Below are 22,523 nucleotides of genomic sequence, written 5' to 3' on the forward strand. Positions count from 1 at the left end.
GTTGCCCAGGAGCTTCACTGTGCCAACCACCCTAAACCCCTATGATGGGTTAGGTGATCCGAAGAAATACATCAAAAAGTTCACCTCCATAATGATAGTAAACGGTGCATCTGATAAAATTTTATGTCATTGTTTTCCATCTTACTTAGACGGTCATGCACTTGATTGGTTTTGTTCTTTGCCTGCAGGTTCTATTTCTCGTTTTCGAGACATATTAAAGCCCTTCGAAGAGCATTTTGCTGGATCAGCCATCTATCTACATGACTCTGATTACTTGAACACAATCAAACAAGGCCAACATGAAAGCCTCAAAGACTACATGACGTGCTTCACAAAGATAGCCATGAGTATACCCAATCTCCACCCCGAGGTGGAACTGCACGCAATAAAAAGCGGACTCCGACCAGAAAAATTCCAGGAGACCATTGCCGTGACCAAACCTAAAACTATGGTCGAGTTCCGTGAAAAGGCGAAAGGTCACATTGACATCGAAGAACTCTGACAAGCTCAGAAAACAGAGAAACCACAATACAGAGACGACGACAAAGCACGAGATAGTAAGAAAAACTTCAAACCAACTCTCCGATATGAATCTTATACTCAGTTCAACACCAAGCGTGACGACATCATCAATGAGATCTTGAATTCAAAGTTGATCAAGCCACCAAGAAAAGCTGGCAACTATCCAGATTCAAAAGGCGCAGACAGATCAAAAGACTGTTCTTTTCATCAAAAGCACGGACACACTACTGACGAGTGTGTCATCGCCAAAGATCTTCTGAAGCGGTTAGCTCGGCAAGTACATCGGCAGCCACATAAAACGACGCGCACCTCTCCCTGGTGACCAAAGCTCGGCACCACAGCATGGCCGAGATAAAGATCAACCGAACACCAATCCTCCCGACCAACCAAGACGTATTATTAACTGTATTTCTGGAGGTTTTGCAGGTGGAGGGGCCACAAGCTCGGCAAGAAAACGGTCTTACCGAGCTATGTTTTCCATAGAAGCCGATCAACACCAACAGCAGACACCTCCACATTTTTCTCAGATAACATTCCAGACAACCGACCTCAACACCAATGTAACAAATCTAGACGACCCGGTCGTGATTTCCCTACAACTCGGAGATCTCCTTGTCAAAAAGGTTTTATTGGACCCTGGGAGTAGTGTCGATGTTCTCTTTTACTCCACATTTTAGAAGATGAAACTGAGCAACAACATCCTCCAACCTTCCACTGGAGACCTGGTCGGCTTCTCAGGTGAGAGGGTCTAGGTTATGGGCTCTGTGTGGTTCCAAACCACACTTGGTGAGGTTCCCTTATCAAAAACTTCAGATATTCAATACTTAGTCGTTGACTGTTTTAGTCCGTACAATTTAATACTTGGCCGACCTTTCTTAAATAGGTTCGGCGCTATTGTGTCTACAATTCATCTCTGTATTAAGTTCCCTTTGCAGGATAATACAATTGCAACCATTTACAGCGATGCTCGAGAGGCCAGAGAATGCTACAACAACAGTTTCAAAAAACCAAATCAGAGTACGCAAGCCCGCGTGAACAGTATCAGTAACCAAGCCAAGCTACCAGTCCTGGCCGACCTTGATCCCAGAGCAGGAAGCCTAGAATGACCAACCCCAACCGAAGATCTGCATAAAATCTATTTCACAGATAACTCAGAAAAGTTCATTTATGTTGGATCCACATTAAGCTTGGACGAGAAGGCCTTATTCCAAACATTCCTACAACAAAATGCCAACTTGTTTGCTTGGACCCCAGGTGACATGCCAAGAATTGACCCATCTGTCATATCCCACAAACTGGCATTAGATCCTTCTGTCCGACCTATAGCACAGAAAAAGCGAAACCTCGGCCATGACCGCAAACAAGCCTCTCTGGAAGAAATCAAGAAGCTCATCAATGCCAACTTCATTCAGGAAATTAGATTCACAACATGGCTGGCGAATGTCGTCATGGTGAAAAAACATAACGGTAAATGGCGCATGTGTGTTGATTTCACCGATCTCAACAAAGCATGCCCAAAAGACTCATATCCCTTACCATCTATTGACTGTTTAGTTGATAATGCTTCTGGTTATGAAAAACTTAGCTTTGTGGATGCATACTCTGGCTATAACCATATTCAAATGCATCCATCCGACCAAAGTAAGACAGCCTTTATTACTGAATATGGAAACTACTGTTATAAAGTCATGCCATTTGGCCTTAAGAATGCAGGTGCAACATATCAACGCCTAATGGACAAAGTATTCGCCCGACAGATCGGCAGGAACATTGAGGTCTATGTTGACGATATGGTCTCCAAAATAAAGCTCGGCAACAACCATCTTGATGACCTGGCAGAAATCTTCGGTCAAATACGGAAATTCCACATGCGGCTAAACTCCGAGAAGTGCGCCTTTGGCGTACAAAGTGGCAAATTCCTCGGCTTCATACTCACTAGCCGAGGTATCGAAGCAAATCTAGAAAAATGCCGAGCTGTTTTAGATATGACAAGCCCACAAACTATCAAAGAAGTCCAGCGGTTGACAGGGAGAGTTGTTGCACTCTCTAGATTCTTACCTTGCCTAGCTTCTAAGTCTTTATGTTTCTTCCAAACTTTAAAAAAGAAAAAGGCTTTCCAATGGACCGATGAATGTGAACAAGCATTCACAACCATCAAAGAAACTCTTTCAAAACCACCAATTTTACAAACCCCCTTCAAGGGGAACCATTATTTTCATACTTATTTATGACTAACTGGGTTGTAAGCTTCGCTCTTATTGCAGAAAGGCAAAAGCAGCAGTTGCCGATCTATTTTACCAGCAAAACACTACAGAATGCTGAACTTCGTATCCGAGCATTGAGAAGCTGGCTTTGGCTCTAGTCTTCTCAGCAAGAAGACTACGGCCATACTTCCAGAGTCATGTCATCCATGTTCGGACGGATCAACCTTTGCGACATGTCCTTCAGAAACCAAAACTAGCTGGCCGACTAGTAAAATGGTCAGTCAAACTTTCTGAGTTCGACATCAGATACCAAGGACGATCATCTATCAAATCTCAGTTCTTGGCTGATTTCATTGCTGAATTCACAGCACTGGACATCGCCGAAAGTTCACCAGAATGGTCTTTGTATGTAGACAGCTCCTCTAATCCACACGGGTGCGGCACCGAGATCATACTCGATGATGGAAATGGTAACGTCATTGAGAAATCGCTACATTTTTCCTTCAAGGCGAGCAACAACCAGAGCGAGTAAACGAGTTGCTGGTAACGTCATTGTTCAGCAGGTAAACGAGCTGTACCAAGTAAAAGACCCTTTATTATCCAAATACCTAGCAATTATTCAAACTTTACTTTCAAAATTTCATAAATGTCACATTGAACATATACTTTGGGAGAACAATAGCCGAGCTGACATTCTCTCTAAGCTCGCCAGCACCCAAACAAATAATTCATCTCTTCACCGCTCTACCTTAGTTAAACCCAGTATAGAATTAATAGAAGTTCTAAGTGTAAGCAGAATGCAGATTGGAGAACACCATACATAAACTATCTTCGGACAGGGATCTTGCCAGGCGAAGTCGAGAAAATTCGGCACTTTCGCTGACAAGCCTCATTCTTTATAATTTATAACAATTGCCTATACAAACGAGGATTCTCTCGTTCTTTACTAAAATGTCTTTGCAGCTCAGAAGCCGATCTTGTGCTTGCCGAGGCACATGAAGGTATCTGTGGTACACACCTCAGAGCTCGAAGCCTGTCTTTGAAGATCCTCCGAGCTGGTTTCTATTGGCCGACGCTGCAACAAGATTGTAAAACAAAAGTTAAAAGCTGTGACAACTGCCAGAAGCACAGTCCGATCACACACCTCCCAGCCGAACTCCTACACTGTTCCGAGATAAGTTGCCCATTCAACCAATGGGGGCTCGACATCCTCGGTCCTTTCCCCTTAGCGGCCGGGCAGGTAAAATTTTTAATAATCGCAATCTATTACTTCTCAAAATGGATAGAGGCACAATCATTAGCAAAGATCACCTCACAACAAATGATTTCCTTTATTTGGAAGTATATTATCTGTAGATTCGGCATACCTCGGCACATTATCATTGATAATGGCCGCCAGTTTGTCGATAAAAAATTCGTCTCCTTTTTGCAGAACTTAAAGGTCAAACATCATTTCTCATCAGTAGAACATCCACAAACAAATGGGCTAGCAGAGACCGCAAACAAGGTCATCCTCCATGCCTTAAGGAAGAAACTCGACGACGCCAAAGGGCTTTGGGCCGAACTCATCCCAGAGATCATATGGGGATATAATACAACCATCCACTCAACAACAAAGGAAACACCTTTCCGACTAGTATACGGCTTCGACGCAATGATACCTGTAGAGATCTCTCAAGCCTCACTACGCATTCAAATGGCTGACCATACTGCAAAAGACGAAGCGCGACATTCCGAACTCGACCTCCTTGAAGAAGTTCGGTCTTCCACAGCAATGAAACACCTAGCTATGCAATAGCACATATCTCGGCGATATAATCAAAGACTTCACCCAAGGTCTTTTCAAGTAAACGACCTTGTGCTCAAAAGAACCGAACAGGCCAGAAAACCATCAAGCCATAGCAAACTAGCAGCTAACTGGAAGGGCCCTTACCGAATCATAGAAGTCATCGGTAATGGAGCTTACTGATTACAAACCTTAGATGGTAATGATTTGCCTAACACTTGGAAGGTATCATCTTTAAAGTTATATTACAGTTGAAAGTCAGGGACAGGCGAGTACTCTTTTTTCTATTACCAAGATTTTTTCCAAAACGGGTTTTGCTTGGAGAGGTTTTAACGAGGCTTTCCTACCTGCACCTTTGTAACCAAAGGTTTGTTAACATATATAAGTTTCCTATTTCATCAAATTAATTATCATATTAAGCACTTCTCTCTTATCTCCGAATTTATACTATTATCCTGCCAAACTCTATATCGAGTCCGACTATTCAGACTTCACCGGTCAAATGAACAGCCGAGCTCTGTTCTATTCGGACTTTCACGGTCAAACAAACAGATGATTATTCGGATTAACCGGATAGCCGATCTATATTCCGAATCCGACTACTCGGACTTTACCAGTCAAACAAATAGCCGATAACTATTCATAATCGGCCTACTCGGCCTTTACCTATCAATGTAAACTGCCCGGACTTGACCAATCAAATTAGTTAACAGACAAAGCATACACGAAGACAAACTCACTGTACCCAACTTGCATCTATTTTATCTGACATTTCCTACACTACACCTATAGCAGGGTACCTCGCAGATAATCCCACATATAAATCAAAAGATGCAACACAACATTTTACCCATTTCAAATTGGCAGCAAAAATATTCAAAATATAAGCAGTCAAAGTGCTCATTCCAAGAGCCAACCATTTTTACTAAACCACTACCATTACAAAGTTTAAACAAAACAAACATATGTATGAAACTAGGGTTACTGCTCAACATTTTCATCTCCCTCCTCTTCAGCACCATCATCCTCAACCATGGTTCCATCCCGAACAATTTTGTCCGGATCCATCTGACCAAAATCCACGTTAGGAGCTAAGAACCTCGCTTGAAGAGAAGCTCGCTCAAACCCCTCAATAAAAGAATCTAAGATTGCTGTCTCCTTGCTTTTTTCCATATTTTTCAACTCGACAGTAAACTCTACCATCCGAGTACTCATACTTGAGAGATCAGCCTCTTTCTTTCTCACATCCTCCACTTCCTTGGCCTAATTTTCCTTGGTCAACTTTAGCTCTTTTTCAACCTCAGATAATTTACTCTCGAGTTCTGTAACCCTAGATTTCTTCAAATTCAACAGTTCTTCCAAATTCACATCTGGCTTTTGTTCGGTAGCTTGCCGATGTTTTTTCTCTTGGCTGCGTCCCAAGCTTGCAAGCCGAAGTCTAATAACCTTCAACAAAGACATAGCAACTAATACACATATATCCATCCCAAACATAACTGACAAAACTAAATCACAAACATACCTGCATATACTAATCGATGGCCACATCACCGACTTCACCGGCCAAGGTCACATTCGCCGGTCCTTGACAAATCTCGTCCGTAACCACCATATATGGAAAATCCCTCCCCCACAGCGACGAGCCATCACTTTGCTCGGCCATATCATTCAATTTCTTTTGATTTTCAAAAAACCGTTGAAGTTCCTCCACTGGAACCTCATCCCTAACACCCTCGGACTCATCAGACAAATCCATCATATCATGTTTCCTCTTCTTCAGAACAACCTTTCTCCTCCTCGGCTTGGGCTGGTTAACCTCACCAATACCAGCAACTTTGTCAACCTTAGAGGACGATCCCTCTTTGTCCAAATTTTTGCTTTTTACCCGCGCCCTCAGACTCAGTGCAGACACTCCAGGATATTTTCCTCCTAGAAAACAAGTCAAAACAAACAATTACAACATATCTCGACCTCACTCATAACACAAATATTCAAAGCCTCACCTAAATACTCTATAACGACGTCCCTATTATCCTCCTACTGAAGCAAGTCAAACACCGAGATTAGTTCTTTCCGATCAACAACTTCAATCAGGTATTCTATGATGCACTCATTCCTTGCATTTATAGTCTCCGGCCCCAGAATACTCTGAGGTTCCGAACACCACCAGATCGAAAACTTCTCCCCAAAGTGCTCGTCCATATAAAAAGGGAACTCTCCCTCAACACTCCTAACCTTTACATACATTTCCTTGAAATTTTTAAAAGATGAATTGTAAAGTTTGAAAACAACAAACCGGGGTGAACTATTCAAGTTCACCCAACCCCCTTTCCAAATTCCTTTGGCTTGGAATAATGAAAAGAACAACTCCACTGTCGGTTTCTCCTCCAGAAAATCCATCAGAATTTCAAAACTACGAAGAAATGCCCAGTCATTAGAGTGAAGTTGGGAAGGTACACAATTTAGTTGCTTCAACACCTGACACTCAAAATCCATAAACGGCAGCTTCACCCTCAATTCCTCCAAAATATTACTATACATATAGAAATGCTCAAAATCCTCCCCTCTATGAAAAATCCTGTCACCTGAAGAACAAGGAAGTAGCTCCACCGAACCCCAGAACCTACCCTAACGATCCTACTACTATCAATCTCCTTCACAGCATCTTCATCCAAAAACATAGATGCACGACTCCTCACATCCTCATTCACCCAATCATATGACCAATCAATCTTCTCTTTTTTCTCCTTTTCAAACCCCATCAACAACCAACAAATGAAGAAGAAGAAGAAGAAGAAAAGCAGCCAAATGTAGGAGGAAAACAAATAAATTAGAGCATACCTCTTTTACTCATTTTTGCTTCAAAATGCCTCTAATAAACAAGATAGAGAAAGGGAGCCAAAGTGAAAACTTTCAGGATTCCAAAAGTGTTTTAATTAAACACACTTTACCCAACTCTTTCGATTCCACTCCCCTCAATCAATCAGTTACATCAAACAAAGTGAGGTACATTGGAACCACGCACGTGCATTTAACTCTTTCTCTCTCCTAGTCACCCCACCATTTACCATCATTAACTGTTTAATAAAGCAACTTGAATTGTGGGCTACAAGGCCTAACCAAATCGGCCGAGTTATTCGCTCACTAAATAACCGACTTATGTTTCATTAATAAGCTTAACCTACTTCATTAAACACATTTCCAGGCTAAGCTTGGGGGCTATGATCCGGCCGTTACAAATATCAAGTCATAACTCGGCATTATGAGTCATAACTCGGCGAAATGCAGCATAGTTCGGCGTTACGCTTTACAACCAAACTCAACGGGCTACATCCTGGAATCAAAACGTCCGACCAGACATCATCACCCATTAAACCTTATTATTGCTCTTCAATTCAGACAATAAAGCAGAAACATAACCGACCTGTTTCATTCCACTTACAAAAGGTATGATCTTCTATCCTAAACACCACATGAAATTCTCAATACTAACTTAAGTTTCGGAGTGTCTTTGCAGGTACACTCCCCCCTTTTTTCCTTTTTCATACTCTGCACGACTAGACATCTCCTTAGACGAAAAGCTCGGACTATCTCATAACTCATAGATCGACACCAAAAATAATAACTCGGCACCGACCCCAGTAGCCGAGCTCCCCTCCAAGTATTCACACAGAAACACTTAATAAAAGAAAATTATATATGTACCTCTCTAGTTTATTATTATTATGTAAATTAAGTGGTTAGAAAATAATGTTTAAGTAAACGTTTGATATTTGAAAACACATATCATATCTAATCTTTTAGAAGTGTCACATGATGAATTCGTTAGTCATAAAAAAAATTAAATAAAAATTTATATCTTTTTCTTATAATATATTTATATAGTGATCAGATTTAAACTATAAAAAACTTAAATCACAAGTGGTCCTATACTATTATTTTATTTAATCATATACACTAATCGTTAGGTCCAGCACCAATAATACATAATGACATTCAGACACTAAATCACTTCATAGGCTTATAGAAATTCTAGGTTTAAACATTTAACTTATCTTTACAAAAAACAAAAGACAACAATCAATAAAAATTTATCACAGAAAATTCTAATATTATCCCACTTAGACAATACTGATTCTGTTTTATTTAATTAAAAATATTTTAAAAATAACTTTCGAATTAAATAACTATGACCATAAATTACAACTTAAAATAATTCACTATAAAACAGAGGCGAATTTTAAGCTAGAAAGCATCTAGTTCCCCTACAACTACATAACCAATAGTTTTTAATCATAAGGAAATTACATGTTTCTCATGAAATACTAGTGTTTTTTCAAGAAAATACACATATAAAAAAATATAAATAATATCGTAACCAAAAATAAGCATGCATATCAATCCATCGACCAAATTACACAAATTCAATATAATTTGATGACTTAACAACTCCCACTAATCTAAGACTTAAAAAAACTTCTTAAAATCTATAGCAATATGTTTCACAAATGTCATAATTAGCATTTGTTAGTGCTAATATATTCATGAAAAATTTTAGTTGTACATTACTAGTACAATAATAATCTTATGAGAGCCCACTTTCTCTGTGCAATTAAATTGTTAATTGCATAAAGAGAATAAGTCTAAAAAATATAATTAAATGAACATAATGCAATTTTTTTTTATGAAAGATTATGCTCAAGATCACAAAACAGAATGCATATTCATACTATAGCTCCCACTAATTATAACAATTAATAATATTTTTTTAAAAAAATCTGAGTCAAAACTCAAGCACAATTTTATGAATTGACCTATATATCCATCATATAAAATAATTATTAGCATATATTAAATTTTCATTTTTTAATCAAATATTCAAAGTATAAGATATAAAATAAACTCGTTTGTAGATAAAGAATATAATATACACGATAGTATCAAAAAATTCAACACCGGTGGTTAAAAGAATTTTTACTGTCACATAATTTAAAAAATTTAATGTTATCATTCACATAACTTATTGATCTAAATAACAATATCAATAAAAAATATACCGACTAGTTCTTTAGACTATTTTTAAATTTCATGTTTTTAATCAAACATATCATAAAGATCTTTCAAAAAATCATTCCACTTAAGTGGTAAAAATTAATTTGTACATAAACATGTACGTATCTTGCAAATCAAAAGGATTAATGATTACAATTCAATTAACAAATAATAATCATAACTTATTTCATTAGTTCAATAATTTTTTAATTATTTAATAAGACAACTAATTATTCATCAAATTAATTGTTAATTCGAGCTCCTTCAAGTTTCATAAAGAAAACAAATAGTTTTGTTCATTATATACTATTATCATTTAAATCATTCATGAAGTGCACGTAACAAAATTATGACTATTACAACTTGTTCATATCCTGACCCAACGATTAAGACCCAGGGTCCAAGTAAAAAGGCCCAACCCAAAGGGTTGACCTCACCTTTCACCAGATCAGCCACTACGAAGTCGGTACTCGTCACGACTTGCTCTAAAGAGGTCGGGAACGAGGGTTAGCTGGCAGATAAGCACTCATTTGAATGAGTAACTGCCCTTAGAATCTCTCTAACCACTTCCACGAGCCATATCTTAACTTCCCTAAGATAAAGGGACGGTTAACACCCTAGAAAAGTGGCACTACTCCAACGGTGGTTATTGGTTCACCACTATAAATACACTGACACCCCTCAGGTATCTCTAAGTCCCAATACTCTCTAGACCTGCTAACACTCTTGCTGACTTAAGCATCGGAGTGTCCTTGCAGGTACCACCCCCCATTCATTCATACTCACAAGTCGGACGGAGGCCTCCAAGGCGCAGACCCTCTCAAAGGCTTCCTCCCTCAAACGATTGGGCCAACCAACGCCATCCAGCCCATTACTCTCCGGTTACCTACCGTAACATTGGCGCCGTTGCCGGGGACCCGAGAGATCAACCAGTGATGGCGGACAGATCCCCTGAGGAGGGTCATGTGGAAACATATTCTGAACAAGAGAATCTGGATACCGAAAATAATGACGCGGACCTAACCCTCTATCAGGAAACCAACGATCAACACAAAGAAGGAACCTCCGGAGTCAAAACCCCGAAGGTGAATTCCTCAGAAGGCCGTGAGTCAGAGAAGGACGGACAGTCCCACGCAACTGAGCTTATGGGATTAGTCCATGTCCACCACAGTCGTTTGGAACAACTAGAACAGGAACGGGAGCGAGAAAGGGAGATATAAAAGCACCTAAAAGAGGAGATGGATCGACGAAAAGAATTAGAGGAAAAACTCTTAAAGTTAGAATCCTCCCTCAAAGGTCGGAACTCCCGTGACAGTAGAGAAGAGTCGCCCCTAGGAGGGGAAGATCCTTTTAGTGAGGACATAATGAGGGCAAAAGTTCCAAGAAACTTTAGAAGCTCCGATATGGACCTCTACGACGGAACCACTGACCCAAAGCATCATTTGAGCAACTTTAAAAGTCGGATGTATCTGGTTGATGCTTCTGATGCTACGCGATGCAAAGCTTTTCCGACAACCTTGTCAAAAGCGGCGATGAAGTGGCTCAACAGCCTCCCCCCGAGGTCGGTTACCAGTTTTGAAGACCTCTCAAGGAAATTCTTGATGAGGTTCTCTATCCAGAAAGACAAAGTAAAACATGCACCAAGCCTCCTGAGAATAAAACAGGAGGTTGGAGAATCCTTACGAGCCTATATGGAAAGGTTCAACAAAGCATGTTTAGAGATTCAAGACCTGCCTACCGAGGCAGTCATAATGGGGTTAGTCAATGGGCTCAGAGAAGGTCCCATCTCACAGTTCATATCCAAAAGACACCTCATCTCTCTAAGTGATGTACAGGAAAGAGCTGAAAAGTACATCAACATGGAGGAATATGCCAAGTTGAGAGACCTGAGCTGGCGACCTGGGCACCCTCCCTCAACAAAAGAAAGGGAGAGGGAAACCAAGAAGAAGGAAGAACTCGGTCTCGATAGACCAAGAAAATATCACTCTTATACTCCTCTGAAAGTTTCTATAGTGGATGTATACAGAGAGATTTGTAACACCGAAAGGCTGCCACCCCCCAGACCCATTAAAAATAAAAAAGGGGGGAGCCGCAGCGACTACTGTGAGTACCATAAAATATATGGTCACTCCACAAATAACTGTTACAACTTCAAAAATGTGATAGAAAAGCTGGCTAGAGAAGGTCGGCTTGACAGATATCTCATGGAAAGGTCGGACGGCCATGGGAAGAGAAAGCGAGATGATGTGGATAGAAGAGACCCACCACCACAAATCCCGGAGAGACATATCCATATGATCTCAGGAGGGTTCGCAGGAGGGGGACTCACCAAATCCTCTCGCAAAAGGCATCTCAAGAGAATCTACCAGGTCGAAGGAGAGTCATCCGACCTCCCCACCATTTCATTCACAAAAGAAGATGGGCAAGGAATAATCCCTGGACACGATGATCCAGTGGTAATAACTATGATCCTAGCAAATGCTCATCTCCACAGAACCCTAGTAGACCAAGGAAGCTCAGCGGACATTCTTTTTAAGCCCGCTTTCGACAAACTAGGGTTGGATGAGAAAGAATTAAGAGCCTACCCCGACACCTTATACGGACTAGGCGACACGCCAATAAAGCCGCTAGGATTTTTGCCCCTCCACACCACCTTTGGAAAAGGGGAAAAATCAAAAACTCTGAGCATAGACTTCATAGTCATCGATGTAGGGTCAGCATATAATGCTTTAATTGGCAGAGCTACCCTTAATCGACTCGGAGTGGTGGTATCCACTCCTCACCTTTGTATGAAATTTCCGACCTTAGCGGGGATAACAATGGTAAGGGGAGATCAGAAATTGGCAAGGAAATGCTACAATGAAAGCCTAAACCTGAGGGGAAAAGGCAGAGAAGTTCACACAATAGAGCTCGGAGGCGCAAGGGCTAAAGAAGAGCTGCGTCCACAACCGGGAGGAAGAACAGAGGAGATACAGGTCGGCGAAGAGGAGGGAAAAAATACTCACATAGGGGCCAACCTAAAGGAAATCCTAAAACAAGGATTGACTAAGCTCCTAAAAGATAACTCCGATCTTTTCGCCTGGAAAGCCTCCGACATGCCTGGGATAGACCCCGAGCTCATGTCTCATAAGCTCTCGGTTTACCCGGGGTCCCGACCTGTACAACAAAGAAGACGCAAGCTCGGCCCAGAACGAGCCCTAATAGTAGAAGAGCAAGTACAAGCGCTCTTAGAAGCCGGCTTCATCAGAGAAGTCAAGTATCCAACATGGCTAGCCAATGTAGTGCTAGTCAAAAAACAAAATGGTAAATGGAGAATGTGTGTCGACTATACCGACTTAAATAAGGCCTGTCCCAAGGACCCTTATCCACTGCCAAGTATTGACACCCTGGTAGACTCCAGCTCGGGGTATCAATACTTGTCATTCATGGACGCCTACTCGGGGTATAACCAAATCCCGATGCATGAGCCAGACCAGGAGAAAACATCATTCATCACGCCCAGAGCTAATTTTTGCTACGTGGTCATGCCGTTTGGATTAAAGAATGCAGGGGCCACATACCAGAGGCTGATGAATAAAGTGTTTGCCTCTCACCTTGGAAGCTTAATGGAAGTGTACGTCGACGACATGCTAGTAAAGACCACGAAAGAAGTCAATCTCTTGGCAGACCTCTCACAAGTCTTCGACACCATAAGGTTACACGGGATGAGACTAAATCCCTCAAAGTGTGCCTTCGCAGTAGAGGCAGGAAAATTCCTAGGGTTTATGCTAACACAAAGAGGGATTGAAGCTAATCCCGACAAGTGTAGAGCTATCATGGAGATGAAAGCCCGACCTGTTTAAGAGAGGTCCAGCAGCTGAACGGCCGACTTGCAGCCCTCTCCAGATTCTTGGCAGGATCAACACTAAAATCCCTTCCACTATTCTCCTTATTGAGAAAGGGATGTCAATTCGAATGGACTCCGGAATGCGAGGAGGCGTTCCAAGAGTTCAAAAGATTCTTGAGCCAACCTCCTATTCTGACCCGACCTATAGCTGGGGAAGACCTCGTCCTATACTTATCTGTAGCAGACAAGGCCGTCTCGTCGGCCCTGATAAGAGAAGACGAGGTCGGACAGCACCCAGTATATTTCATCAGTAAAGTTCTACAAGGCCCTGAGCTAAGGTACCACAAACTAGAGAAGTTTGCCTACTCCTTAGTAATGGCCTCACAAAGGCTACGGCCTTACTTTCAAGCTCACACAATAAGAGTCCGCACGAACCAACTCATGAAGCAAATCCTCCAAAAGACGGATGTTGCAAGGAGAATGGTTCAATGGGCAATAGAGCTCTCCGAGTTCGACTTGAAGTATGAAACTCGGACGGCGATTAAAGCCCAATGCCTCACCGACTTCATCGTAGAATATGCAGGAGACCAAGAGGAGAAACCAACTACATGGGAACTCTATGTAGATGGATCCTCAAACAAAACAGGAAGCGGTGCAGGCATAATACTGGTGGATCAAAAGAGGAACCCAGATAGAGGTCTCTCTTAAGTTTGAATTCCCAGCTTCAAATAATCAGGCAGAGTATGAAGCCTTGATTGCTGGGTTGAAGCTGGCGGAAGAAGTCGGTGCTACAAAAGTGATGGTATACAGCGATTCGCAAGTAGTGACCTCCCAGATAAGTGGAGAGTATCAGGCAAAGGACCCAAATATGAAAAGGTACTTGGAAAAAACTCTGGAACATCTTGGGCGCTTTGCAGAAACCGAGGTCAAACACATAACTTGGGATCTAAGTAGCAGAGCAGACGCCCTATCCAAGTTGGCAAGTACCAAGCCAGGAGGGAATAACAGAAGCCTGATCCAAGAAACTCTCCAGAAACCCTCCGTAGTAAAAGAAAAAGACAAACAACAGGAGGTCCTTGAGGTAGTCGGATTAAACCTCGGTTGGATGAACCCCTTGGTCGAATACATGAAATTCGACATCCTCCCCAAGGAGGAGAAAGAGGCTAAGAAGATCCGAAGGGAAGCACAACATTACACTTTGGTGAGAAATATCCTCTACAGAAAGGGGATATCAACACCATTATTAAAGTGTGTACCGACCTCAAAAACCACCGAAGTGTTGGAAGAAGTCCACAGTGGGATCTGCGGAAATCATCTCGGAGCAAAGTCACTAGCCAGGAAAGTGATCCGAGCTGGATTTTACTGGCCGACCTTGCAGAAAGATGCCACGGAATTTGTGAAAAAGTGTCAACCATGCCAGATGCATGCGAATTTCCATGTGGCTCCCCCGGAGGAGCTCATCAATATCACTTCTCCATGGCCTTTTGCAAAATGGGGAATGGATTTGTTAGGACCTTTTCCCCAGGCGCCAGGACAAGTCAGATACCTGATCGTGGGAATAGATTATTTCACAAAGTGGATAGAAGCAGAACCATTGGCCACCATTACCGCACAAAGAAGTCGGAGGTTCCTCTACAAAAATATCATCACAAGATGTGGGATACCTCATTCCATTACTACAGATAATGGAACCCAATTCACCGACTCTACCTTTAGAAGCCTAGTAGCCAGTATGAAGATCAAACACCAGTTCACCTCGGTGGAACACCCGCAAGCCAATGGGCAAGCCGAGGCAGCCAACAAAGTCATACTGGCAGGGCTAAAGAAAAGATTACAAGATGCAAAAGGAGCCTGGGCCGAAGAGCTCCCACAAGTGCTATGGGCTTACAGGACAACCCCCCAATCCGCCACTGGAGAAACACCATTCCAACTAGTTTATGGCGTAGAAGCCATGATCCCAATAGAAGTCAACGAACAAAGCCCAAGAGTGATTCTCCATGACGAAATCGGAAATATACAGGGGCATAAAGAGGAGCTCGACTTGCTTCCCGAGGTCCGACATTCGAAGGATGACTACAAGATACAACAAAAAAGTCATTCAAAGAGCATTCACCCCAAGTGACTTGGTCTTGATCAGAAACGACATTGGAGTCAACAAATCAGGAGAAGGAAAGCTCGCTGCAAACTGGAAAGGACCATACAAAATCAATGAGGTCTTAGGAAAAGGCTATTATAAAGTGACCGACTTGGACGGCACCGAGTTACCAAGGTCGTGGCATGCTTGTAATATGAAAAGGTACTATAGCTAAAAGCGAACTCTACTCCCTGATGTACTCTTTTCCCAACTTCATGATTTTTTTTCCCAAAACCAAAGGGTTTTTTCTGGAGAAGGGTTTTTAACGAGGCATCATAGTAGTGACTAAGGGAAATAGACTGTCCAAGCCCTTAGTAGCAATGAAGTACCTCCCCAATTAATAAAAATCTTTTTAATATCTCTAAAATTCCTTTGTTGCTTTCTCTTTCTACGAAACGCGCCGACTTAAGCTCGACAAAACGTAAAAATCCCATGACCGACCTAGATGGTCGTCAGGATAAAACGACGAGGTACAAGTCGGTGTAAAGAGGTTATATAAGTTGATCATAAGAAACTCGGAAACGTTCCGACTCATAAGTCGAAATAAAGAACCGAGTAGGAAAAGAAAACGAATCGCAAAAATAACCTAAGTCATAAAAACTCAATGAAACGAAATTGAGTACTAGGAATAACAAAAGAGAGGTAGGAAAAAACCCAAGAAAAGATTAAAAGGCTATCCTAAAGATCCTCAAAACAAAAAGGCTCGGAAAGACAGACAAGCCAAAGAAAAGATTTTCCAGAAAAGATCAAGGGGAATTCGAAAAAATCGCAATCAGAAAAGCATGCACGCATAAGGTAACTTAGACCCTTATCCAAAAAGGGTATTTATTTTTTAACTTAAACCCTTATTAAAAAAGGGTATTTTAAATGTTTTGTTTACGGCCTTAAAAGGCCAAAAAATTGTTCAAACACTGCCAAAAATAAATAAAGAGTTTAAAAAAGAGGGGACCCACAGGCCGGGCCCCAAATAGCCAACAAATTACTTTTTTGCAAGAGCAGTAGACAGATCACCACCACCAGAGGCACCAGGACCGGGAAGAGAGGCATCCATAGGAGATGAAGAGGAAGTCGGAGGAACTGTAGAAGAACTCGGAGCATCCTTAGAGCGAGGAGGGGACTCTATAATTCTCTGCCCCCGAGTCTTCAATTCTGACTCGGAAATAATCTCGGGGACAGGGGGATCCACAATGGCACCATCAATGACAACTTTATCAGGATCTAAAGGGGAAAGGTCCAGGCCAGGAGCAATGACTCCGACCTGCTCCCTAAAGATCCTCCAAGCCTCCTCAGCCCCATCAGCAATAGAGTCCTCCAACTCGGTATAAGCCCTCTGAGAATTCAACAGCTCATTTTTTACAAACACAAGATTGTTAAATAAACTTTGGTAGCTGTCTTGTGCTGTCTTCCTCAAGCCCACCTCCATGTTGCATTGGGCTTGCAATTTCCTCTCCTTCTCCCGGAGGCTATCCCTCTCCTGCTCTTGATATAAAAGAAGCCTTCCTTCCAGCTCCTCGACCCTCGAGGTCATCCCTAAAGAGCTGAGAGGAGCCTTCTCAAAAATATCTAAGAGTTTGCCACAAACCCCCGCCGCCTTGAGGCTCTCCTCAACCAGAGTGGTAAGGTGGCGCCGAACAGAAACATCATCCATGCTTATACGAGCATCCACCTTAACCTCACCAGAAGAACCAGAGTCTAAAGCCTTGCGCTTCTTCTTCTCTGGCTCAGGAGAAGATCGGGCGGAGGGGGCGGCTGAGAGAAAGTTGAAGAAGAAATCACAATGGGCTGAGAGGGAGTCCCAACGTTCCGAGGAGGAGGAGGAGGAGAGATAACCGCCCTGGCGCCACCAGTCCTGGCGCGAGACCTTGCTTTAGCCTCCTGGACTCTTTGGTAAGACTCCTGAGCGTTTGCCTTTGTCATCTCTGAAAAGTCAATAACAAATAGATCAGACAAGTCGGAAAGGTCAGTCAGACAAGTCGGAAATCTAACAAACAAATAAAAGCTACCTAGCTGTGCCTGGACAAAGGTCGGAGACCCCTAGAGAAACTTTTTGGTGTCCAAGTATGGGGCCCTCCCCCACACTTCTCGGAGGAACCCCACAATGGCTGCTTCTACCTCATCCAGGTCATCCAGACCATATTTCTCGCAGGGGGAGGCCTCCAGCCAGTATAAAGGAAATCGGGGAGAAGAATTATCATCCAGAAAAAAGGGATAGTGACCCTCTACAGCTTGAACTTTGAAAAAATAATTTTTAAAGTCATGGAAGGATTCGTCAAAAAGGGTAAAAACTCTCCGACCCTGTATGGCTCGGAAAGACACCCACTGTTGCTTATTGTTTAGCCCACTGAAGGGTTTGGTCATATGGAAGAGATAGAAAAAAATCTTCAAAGAAGTCGGGAACTCCAAAGCTTGGCTAATAAATTGATAAATTTTCAAAAAATCCCAAGAGTTGGGGTGAAGCTGGGTAGGGGCAACTCGGTAGTGATGCAAAATAGATATCTCAAAGTTTGAAAAAGGAAGAAAAACACTCAAACGGGTGATCATACACTCATACATAAAGAAAAAATGAGGGGCCGCCTCATTGACCCTCCCAAAGCAAACCCGGTCTTCAGGACCCGGGACTACCAATTCATACTTCGGCTCGTCCTCCTCAGAAATACAAATTCTGTGGTGAGTGCGAAGGTTGGTGATAAACTCGGTATCGACCGAGGGTTCCTCCCCTAGGACCGTGACATCAACCCACTGAGAAAGGATATCTACGGAAGCCATTTTCTTTTTCTTAAAAAGGTAACAAAAAACCTACAAGGGAAAAAGAAAAGGAAAATAAAAAACACGGTCTCTAAAGGAGGAAATACGGAACTGAAGTCTACAAACCAACCTATCCACAAAATAAAGGCATGCAAATAGAAAAGCATGTTACAAAAAGAACTAACCTTTATCCGAAAATGAGGGTTGGAGAAAACGAAAGCCTTTGAAGATGCAAAAATGCAGCACGAACGAATGAAGGGAAAATTTGAAAAATCGCAGAAACGAAACAATGAAGGAAAGGGAAAGTATTTATAAGTACGTTAGGGGCACAATGGTAAAAACGGGGCAGTCATTAATGAAAATGCACCGTTACCAAGACCATCAATCCCTACGCACATCCCTAACGGACACGACGCTTGATTAGACGTAACTGTCAGAACCAAAAGGTCACAAAAGTCACGTCGGTTTCGGAACATCACGTCGGTCCCCCAACAAGTCGGTTACAACCCCGAGTAGTATACTCGAACCCAAATCTTAAAGAGAAATTGGGCTTGAGTAGGGGCACTGTTCATATCCTGGCCCAATGATTAAGGCCCAGGGTCCAAGTAAAAAGGCCCAACCCAAAGGGTTGACCTCACCTTTCACCAGATCAGCCACTACGAAGTCGGTACTCGTCACGACTTGCTCTAAAGAAGTCGGGAACGAGGGTTAGCTGGCAGATAAGCACTCATTTGAATGAGTAACTGCCCCTAGAATCTCTCTAACCACTTCCACGAGCCATATCTTAACTTCCCTAAGATAAAGGGACGGTTAACACCCTAGAAAAGTGGCACTACTCCAACGGTGGTTATTGGTTCACCACTATAAATACACTGACACCCCTCAGGTATCTCTAAGTCCCAATACTCTCTAGACCTGCTAACACTCTTGCTGACTTAAGCATCAGAGTGTCCTTGCAGGTACCACCCCCATTCATTCATACTCACAAGTCGGACGGAGGCCTCCAAGGCGCAGACCCTCTCAAAGGTTTCCTCCCTCAAACGATTGGACCAACCAACGCCATCCAGCCCATTACTCTCCGGTTACCTACCGTAACACAACTCTTTCACTTGACTATTACACAATCACATTTTATAATAGTCTAATTTTGTTCATCATGTATTATTATAATTTAAATCATTCGTAAAGTACACATAACAAAATTATGACTATTACAACTCTTTTACTTGACTATTTCACAATCACATCTGATAATAGTCATGCCTCTTTTAGAATTAAAAAAAAAAAAGTCATGACTCTTTTAAAAAAAATTCAGTTTATGGTTATTTTTATAAAAAAAAATTAAAAATTTATTTATTACAAATGAGCGTTAAAACCATTAAAAAAAAAAAGTTTAAGCGAGTCCTATATCTCACGTATAAAGTATTATATCATTATCAGGGCGAAATTTAGTTGAGACAAGGGAGGGTCATGACTCCCCAAATTTTTGTTAAAAAAATTAGTAATACTTCTTTAAAAAATAAAAATAGTTCAATTGGCTCAAATACTTTACTATGGCTTAAAATATCAAAGTTCAATCTTCATCTCTTAGAGTGTATTCGCATTTCGCAGCTCTCTATTCAATAAGCAACACTCCATCTACCTTTGAGTTCAAATATAAAAAATTAGGTATTTTTTATTTAGGTAATTTAATATTATTTTATATTTTACTGTTTATTTAATTTAATTTTTTATATGATAAAAAATATTAAAATATTCAATAAGTATTGATATTATTGTATTTGTATAAATTGATAAAAAAAATTCAATAAATATTATAAATTTTAATATTTGTCTTTCTAACTTCTTTTTTATATATTTTACAGGATATATATTTAAATTTTTATATAAAATAATTATGAAAAATCAAAGAATTGATGTATTTTTTAAGAGGAAGGTTAATATTCAAGAAGGAGAATATATAACTTTTATAATATCAACACCTGTAGATAATTTTTCTACTTTAATAAATTACGAAAAAAGTGAGATACAACCTTCAAAAATTCAAAAAGTTACATTTGATGAGTTTGACCTTAATTCTTTAGAACGAAACCTTGAAAAATGGTTTTAAATTTGGCAATATTATTCAAATAAAAAAGATAAAAAGATTAAGCAAATTTATTTTAAATGGGTCTATATCAAAAATATTTTGACAATTATCTTTTATCTAACTCCCTAAATTTTATTTCAAGTTCCGTAACTAATTATTATGAAACAAAGAATTTAAAAATGTGCGATATCATTTAGCAAAACCCCGCAAGCATATGCCCAACCGTCTTGTTCCATGGTAATAATCACAAGATTTTTAAATTATTTTGAAATAACAAGGAGAAAATAATCAACTGCATACACCTCTTTCTTCTAAGGGCCTTTAACATTTATAAGATAGAACTTTGAATCTTTCCTTTATAATATGTTTATATAGTGATTAGGTCTTAATAAAGAGAAATTTCTAAAATGGATGAAAATGTAATTTGAATTTAGGTTCTATTTGTTATTACATGTTCTTTTTATTATTAAGCTATTTTATTTATTATTATTTTATACGTTAATTATTAATTATATGATAAAAATATATAATAATTTTTTAGATATTATTTTAATTTTATACTTATTTATCTTTAAATTAATTATATATTTTATTATTCATAAGGTTTAATTATTCTGTTAGTCCTTATAGTTTTGGAAAATTTTTAATTAGGTTCCTATACTTTTTTTTTAATTGGGTCTCTGCACTATTTTTTTTTTCAATTAGATCCCTCTTAACAGTAATTGATTTAATTGTATAGGGACCCAATTAAAAGAAAAAATTAGTGCAGAAACCCAAATAAAAGGAAAAAAAGTATAAGAACTTAATTAAAAATAAAATTTATTGCAAGGACTTAATTAAAGGAAAAAAATATAGGGACCTAATTGAAAATTTTGCGAAATTATAGGGACCAACAGAATAATTAAACCTATTCATAATTATTAATATAAATTTTATTAAATATGTATAAATAAAAAAATCAAATATTTTTATTAATTATAATATAATTATCTTTTATGATTATATGATATTTATTAATATTGTTCTTCAATAAATACATATAGTATATAACAATATAATAAATATAAACTAATCAATTAGTTATTAAAATAAAAAAAAGTTATTTTAATATAAAAATAAAATTAAAAAATCTTTATTATGAAAAATATTAAAATTTTATATATTTATTTAATAATATTCAGATTATAATTTATTAAAACTTGATTATTTTTAAAATATTAGTGAAGATATGTATTTTAAATTTTAATTTTAAATTTTTTATTATTTTATATTTTTTATTTATATAAAACTATTTTACCGGTTCAATCAATAATTTATCGGTTAAATCAATGAACCAATAAATTAGTGAAGATATGTATTTTAAATTTTAATTTTAAATTTTTTATTATTTTATATTTTTTATTTATATAAAACTATTTTGCCGGTTCAATCAATAATTTATTGGTTAAACTAATGAACCAATAAATTAGCAGTCTAATATATTTGATCACTGATTCGATTCTAAAAAACTATGATCTAAATCCAAAGTGAAGTAAAAAAAATCAAAGTGAATTATTAAAAAACTTCAATGGCTTACAGGAATTTCAAACTAAAACCATCAACTCGTTTTCACAAAAAACAAAAGCCAAAAATCAATAAAAATTTACCACAAAAAATTCTAACAAATTATGTGTGTTTTTATTTGTAATCTGTCATTGAAAAAGGAGAGAAAAAGATATCTGTAAAAGAATAATATGAATTATATGGGTGAGAAAAACAAGAAAGAAGTATTACAAATAATATGAGTTGTTTTTTAAATTAATTACTATTAAATTTATAATTTTATCATATATAAATTTTATTATATTAATTCAAAAAGTGATTATATACTTATTATTTTATTTAAAAAATAATTATATTTATAATTTTGTTATTTTAAAAATTTGATCCATTTTGTAATTACATTATGTGTTTATAAAAAGTTAATAATTCATATATAATAATATTAAAAATATATAAAACAATACAATTTAAAAAGATACTATTTATATATAAAAAGTTAATCATAAAATTAATTATTATGTATCTTATACAAATATATATTTTTTATTTCTTTTAATATATTTTTTATATTCTAAGATACGTTTTATACACGTGAATAGTTAGTGTGTGCAAAATATTTTTTT

This window comes from Arachis hypogaea, chromosome 15, assembly GCF_003086295.3.
Source record: "Arachis hypogaea cultivar Tifrunner chromosome 15, arahy.Tifrunner.gnm2.J5K5, whole genome shotgun sequence".
Classification (NCBI taxonomy): Eukaryota; Viridiplantae; Streptophyta; class Magnoliopsida; order Fabales; family Fabaceae; genus Arachis; species Arachis hypogaea.